This window comes from Halichoerus grypus, chromosome 6, assembly GCF_964656455.1.
Source record: "Halichoerus grypus chromosome 6, mHalGry1.hap1.1, whole genome shotgun sequence".
Taxonomy (NCBI): Eukaryota; Metazoa; Chordata; class Mammalia; order Carnivora; family Phocidae; genus Halichoerus; species Halichoerus grypus.
This window is the reverse complement of record NC_135717.1, coordinates 52,739,499-52,746,466: the sequence shown is the minus strand read 5'-3', so window position 1 is coordinate 52,746,466 and position 6,968 is coordinate 52,739,499.

The window sequence follows — 6,968 nt, the reverse complement described above, 5'->3', positions numbered from 1 at the left end:
TTTAAGGAAAAGCTGCTCAGCTGTGGTAAAATACTCTGCCAGAGGTGGGACGATTTATTAGAGCAGGCCGTTTTGTAACGAATGCATGTATTTTTAAGTAATCTTTTAAAAGGCTGATAAAATCTAGTGATTAAGCAATCATGCATATTCCGAATCACCTCATCTACAGTCAGCACTGTATTTTCTCACACGAACTCCAAGCAGCTGAACCGGCCTTGGGAAGGTTAAGAGGCCACAGGGCAAACTCTATCATTAAACGCTATCACCTGGGCAGGTGGAAGAGCAGTGCCGTTCTCTTCTCAGGAGTCCTGGGATTCACACTTTGGAGATTCAGGTTTGGGGCCCAAGTCCCAGCACAACAAAAGCCAAAGAAGAGCCCAATTTTTCCGCGGCATGATGCGCTTGTGTTGAATGTGCCTTAAGCAGGGAGACTGGTCGTGGAGCCTCTGGAATACTCTGATTATGCTCCAAAGTGTATACTCTGCAGTCCTGCTACCGACCTACCCTCACTGTCTGTGGGTGTCTAAACTGATCAAACCAGAATGCTTCCAAAAGGAAACCAGGAGAGTAATGAAAACTTTCCTCAGAATTGGAAAAACATGCACAAAATATTTAATGGAAAACTGCTATTTCACCACTTAAAATGTTCTTTACACATTTACTCATCCTTACCCAATCTTTTTTTTTAACAAGACATTTCCACTATAAAATTATTTCATTTACAATATATGCTCAATGTAGCAAATTCAAGCAACATGGAAATCCATTACACACGAGGCGCCTGGCTGTGCCCGGCTGGCTCAGTCAGTAGAGTGTGTGACTCTTGATCTTGGGGTTGTGAGTTCAAGCCCCACGTCGGGTGTAGAGATTACTTAAAAATAAAATCTTAAAAAAAAAAAAAAGAAAAAAAGGAAATCCATTACACATAAGGAGAGTTTTTCCTTTTTGCTTAATTCAATTCTACTCTGAGGTAAGCCCTGTCAGTGGTTTAGTATGTATCCTTCCATTTTTCCTGTCTATTCTCACACACATACTTCATTCTTTATAAAGGCAACATAACACATAATTATGCAAATCCAGATAGCCCCACAGCCAGTGCAGAAAGGAACTACTTAGCAGATCTGAGTTGGCCACACGGAACTGGCTGATACCAAAGCTGAGCTCTGAAAGCTCCCTCTTTCTAACAAGGTCTAACAAGAGTATTTGCCTCGACCAAGTAGCTCATTATTATATTGTCACAGGCATGTTCCTTGCTTCCTTCCATAAGCAAGGAGAGCATCATGGAATTGGGTCCTTTTACTGTAATCCTTTTCATGGTGGAGCTGGTGCAGCTCTCCCCAGCTTAAGCACACTTCTCTGTGAGGTAATGGGTGCTCAAGGAACGGTCTGCGCTCCCAAGTTTTCCCTCAATAAGCCCTATTTTGTATTTACATCACATGGCCCTACTGGGGGGGGTGGTTTGTGTGTGTCTTTGCTCCCTTTGCATGTCAGTGAATATGCTAGACTTTACTTACCCATTCCTCTATTAGTAAGACAGGTTTCTGGAAATGAAATGATGGGGTCATAACTTACATGTGAAACTGGATAAATCAGATTTCTCTTTGAAGAGGTTGTATGTGCTTTCTGTTACTGGACACCTTTGCCAATCCTTTCTTAAACCAAGCAAACAGAATATTGGCAGAAAGGTCGGGAAGGGGGAACTCTTTCAGGATATACTGTCCATGGTGTTTCCTCAGACAGAAAATGTCACCTTCAGCTCTAGTCTCCAAATCACACCCCGTCTGCAGGAGCCACACATTTCCACCAGCTACCACACAGCATTTGGGCCTGTTTTCAACAGAAAGGCTCTTTAGGAAATCTGCTCTTCTCCGCAGCCTTCACTGAAAGGACCAGCAGCTTTAAAGGAGAACGTGATCGCACTGGAAGAAACTACCATCAAGGAAAAACTTTACAGATGCCTCAAAATTTCATTACTATTTTTACTTTTTATGTGATGAGACAAATTATTTGAGAATGAGTATTTCAAAGTTTTAAAACATAAATCTCAACAGAAAGGAATGGAGTTCTGCTGTTTGCCTGCCATCTCCCATCTCTGATCTTAACTGGAGAAATCAGTCAGCTTGAGCACAACGAAGGTCAGAGGTGTTCCTCTCTGGATTACTGGGCAGGAGATGCATGCATGGGCCCCATCCGCTTCCTACTGCACCCCTGAAAGTGGCAGAACAGGGAGCCTTAGCGAACTGGCCAGACATACCCCTGCCTCAGTCTTGCTCTTGTGGGTGGGGCTCCTCACAGCACCTCATCCCACACCTAGATGAGGAATTCTCGCTGAGAGGTGCGTAGGAGCATTACATTCCTGTCCTTAGCTGGGTTATAAGTGAGAGAAGACATGGCGAGCCAACCAGCTGCGGTTTTTAGTTGGGCACAGCAGTGCAGGCTTGGCTGACTGCTAGCTCCGAACCTGAGGCAGGCTGCTGGCCCAGGAGGACAGGTGAGCTGGAGCTTTACCCACATGAAACTGCCCTCTTGGTTGGCCAGATCCAGTCCCTGAGCCTTTTGGTTAGTAACCCTAATTTACAAGGGGGAATGTGTGTGGTTACACATCCAGTTGTGCAATAGGAAAAACAGCAAAGCACTGCTCTCCACCTTAGGCCATAAAAATGGAGGAGCCACATTTTGGGTCATCTTGGTCATAACACACCCAAATGCCTTCTGGTAAGAGGGCCAGCAACCAGGTAGAGGGCAGCTGATGGATTCAAACCCACAGCCACCCACACCTGCAGGAAGGGACGCTGAGGCCAGACAGATGTCAAGAATCAAGAATGGTGTGACTGAGTAGCCAGTTTAAAACAATAAAACAGCCTGTCCTTGCCTCTTCAATGACTATGCACTTGGCATGCTGGCTCCAGATAAAGAGCTCTGGCAGAAAAAAAGAAATCTATTACCTCATTTTATCTCCATCCTTAACAAGGGTCCCATTATACCTCAGCATTTTCAAATTCCGCCCAGAATTCCTTCACTGAAAACCATTCACAGTCATTTTATCTGGGCAGGGAGAAACATGCCAAGGGTAACACGAGTGGGAATCTGGGCAGCCACATTTACTAGGAATGGAGCAATCTGTATTTTTAGAGATTGGCCTTGTCAAAAGTGTGGACTTTTGGACTCTTCTCTGTTCTTTCATTACTCTCTCCTAGTCCTTTAGGGATCCCAGCAATAAATTTGTCAAAGGATGAATTGGTGAAAATACATTATTTTTATTTATTTATTTATTTTTAAGATTTTATTTATTTTTAAGTTATCTTTATACCCAACATGGGGCTCAAACTCACAACCACAAGACCAAGAGTTGCATGCTCCACTGACTGAGCCAGCCTGGTGCCCTGAAAACATTATTTTTTAAATTTTTTATTTTAAGAGAAAGACAGCAAGAGCGAACAGGGTGGGGATAGGGGCAGAGGGAGAGGAAGTATCCTAAGTAGGTTCCATGACCAACTCAGAGCCTGAGGCAGGGCTCCATCCCAAGTCTCTGAGATCATGACCTGAAGAGAAATGAAGAGTCGGCCACTTAACCTACTTAGCCAGCCAGGCGCCCCGAAAACTTGTTATTTTTAATTCATTGGTTTTTTATGTTGCCATTTTCTTTTTCCTGCTTCTTTTTGTTTTGGGGGGCGGGGATCGGGGTGGGAATGTGTGCATGCACTCCAGGGCAGATTTTACAAATTATTATCATGTATCTGTTTACTTAGGATTTTTTTGGGGGGAAGAAGTGGTCATTTTTGTGAGCCTCATAATGATTTTTTAAAATTTAAAAAACGTGGTACATGCTTTTTATCAGTTTAATTTGGTTGGGTAGCTCATTTCTAATTTCATTTCCAACCAATTATGTTCCAATTTTTGGACAAATTTTTCATAATTTAAAAGTTCTTAAGGGATTTGTCCAAAAGCAAATTGGTTAAAAATACGAATATTCTAGGGATGCCTAGGTGGTTCAGTTAAGCGTCTGCCTTTGGCTGGGGTCAGGATCCCAGGGTCCTGGGATCAAGTCCTGCTTCGGGCTCCCTGCTCAGTGGGGGAGCCTGCTTTTCTCTCTGCCGGCTGTTCCCCCTGCTAGTGCTCTCTGACAAATAAATAAAATCTTAAAAAAATATATGGATATTCTAGTTCCTAATTGGTAACTTTGGTATACCCTGTGATCTTACAATGTATTAACACTTTAAAAAATATATTTATTTATTCATGAGAAACAGCGAGAGAGATCACAGAAGGAGATTACACATTATTTTGATTTTTTAAATCAAGAATACTTTGATTAGGTAATATATACATACGTTTTAATAATTTTAAAGGGCAGAAAAAAATATAGCGTACTTCTGTCTCCCAAAGAAAACCATTATTCCCAAGTCTTGAGTATCCTTCAAGTGATTTGGGCACATTTAAGTATCTAGCTATATTTTTTTCATTTTTATGTTTTATTTTCTTCCATGTTTATGTTTTAAACTTTAAAATTCATTTTTGACCAATGATGCTCACTTTATTCAGTAAGGCAATTTTCTACTATTAAAAAAATCTGCATATTTAGAGTTGAGAAGCTTTCATAAAGCTTTTTTGAAGAGAAAGCTTCATAAAAAGAAAGCTTCCTGGGTGCCTGGGTGGCTCAGTCGCTAAGTGTCTGCCTTCGGCTCAGGTCATCATCCCAGGGTCCTGGGATCGAGCCCCGCATCAGGCTCCCTGCTCTGCGGGAAGCCTGCTTCTTCCTCTCCTGCTCCCCCTGTTTGTGTTCCCTCTCGTTGTATCTGTCAAATAAATAAATAAAATCTTAAAAAAAAAAAAAAAGGCTTCCTATGGGAATGACGATGTTTGACGAGACACGCCTGAAAAGAATATTCACTTAATATGTAACACAAAGGGGAAAAAATTGTTTTCCATATAATTTCTCATTAATTTAGAGCAGTAATAATGAATCTCAAATGACACACTGGTGAATGTGAATCATTTAGGGAAGAGGCCCCCAAATGTAAAAACTTTCCTAAATAAAAACGGTCGCCTCATTAATATGAGGCAGTGAGGTCAGGGTGCACTAACTTATGATTTTATTAGCTCATGTTTGGTTGTTTATTACACACCCAGCACAGAACTGTGGTACCGAGGGGCAAGACATTTTATATTTTGTAAGATGAAAACCCTAAAATACTCTTAGATTGGTATCCTGAAACCACTGTTCAAAAAAAAAAAAACAAAAAAACACCAGTTCATTCCTTTATTAAATCACTGAGGATACTCTTCCTGTACCTTTAACCCTAAGTGCCCGAATGACATAGACACTATTGTTGTTTTGGCAAGATTGGTGATTACATGAAGACAAAATTCAGCACAACCTGAAAATGTACTCAACGCAGGACTTGACATGACCTCCCCCTCTCAAGGTCAAGCCCACTGGTGCTCAACTGATACCATCACTAGGGAATGTATGAGAAGACCAATAAAACCCACACTACTATTTATAGATCCTCTTGTTCAACCTTACTCAGAATATTTTCTTGATAATTAATGGTGAAAGAAAATGCTTTCCTCTTTAGAATGGGAACAACAACATCAGTCATAGACAAGAACTGCAGTGTTAAAAACTTCCAGGCAACATGATCCAACATGTAGAAAATCCTAAGAAATCTATAAAAAAGCTGCTAAACTAATATGTAAGCTTAACATGGTCCCAGGATACAAGGTCAAATGACAAAAATGCATTTTATTTCTATATACGAGCAAGTAATAACTGGGAATTGCAATGCAAAAAGTACCCTTTACAATATCATCAAAACTGTAAGACATTTAGAAATAAACATGACAAAATATATATACAATCTCTACACCTCTCAGACATACACATTGCCAGGTACATCACTAGATTAAAGAGCCAGGCCCCCTCCTCCTCCTGACAGTCTTTCGAGATTTCAGTTGATTTCTGTAACTGACCACTTGTTTTTCCTTTTCAAAGACTTTAAAATCCCACTCTTATGTTTTAAATTCACCAATAAAGCGTGAGCCCAAGAAATACTAGGCCCCCACCATTGACCCCAATGAAAGCAGAGCCCCAAGCCCATGTGCACTCCTACCCGAGACCTTGCTGTTTGGCCCAAGACCTTGCTATTTGGTGTGCTATGTTATTTCCAGGCCCTATAATTAATAAACCTTCATTTTTTCAAAGTTTGCTGATGGTTATTGTTGGAGGCATCTTGCAGTCTTAATAGGAATCACAACGGCCAGAACAACCACAACACTGGCTAGTCATATGCTGAGACAGGCACAAATACTACTAAATGTTGCTGAGAAAAATTAAAGACCTAAATAAATGGAGAGATGTATTATATTCACAGATAGAAAGTCTTAAGATGTCAATCCCCCCAAATTGATCCAAAGATTAAACACAATCTTTTTTTATTTAATATTTTATTTATTTATTTGAGAGAGAAAAAGAGTGTGTGCGCACGCGGAGAGAATCTCAAGCAGACTCCATGCTGAGCGTGGAGCCTGACACAGGGCTCAATCTCATGACCCTGAGATCTTGACCTGAGGTGAAACCAAGAGTCAGACGCTTAACTGACTGAGCCACCCAGATGCTCCTTAAACACAATCTTAATAAAAATTCCAGTAGGGTTTTTTTTCCCCCGGTAGAAATCAACATGCTGCTTCTAAAATTTACACTGAAATGCAAAGGACCTAGAATGGCCAAAACAAATTTTACAAAGAACAAAGGTGGAGGACTAACACTAGTTGATTCCCACACTTGTTATATCTATAATCATTAAGACAGCATGGTACTGGCATAAGGATTGACATATACCATATGAATATGTCATTACTATAACAAAACTGAGTCCAGAAGTAGACCCCAAAATACATGATCAACTGATTTTCAACAAAGAAGTCAAACTAATCTAATGGGGGAAGTGCTCATCTTTTCACTGAGT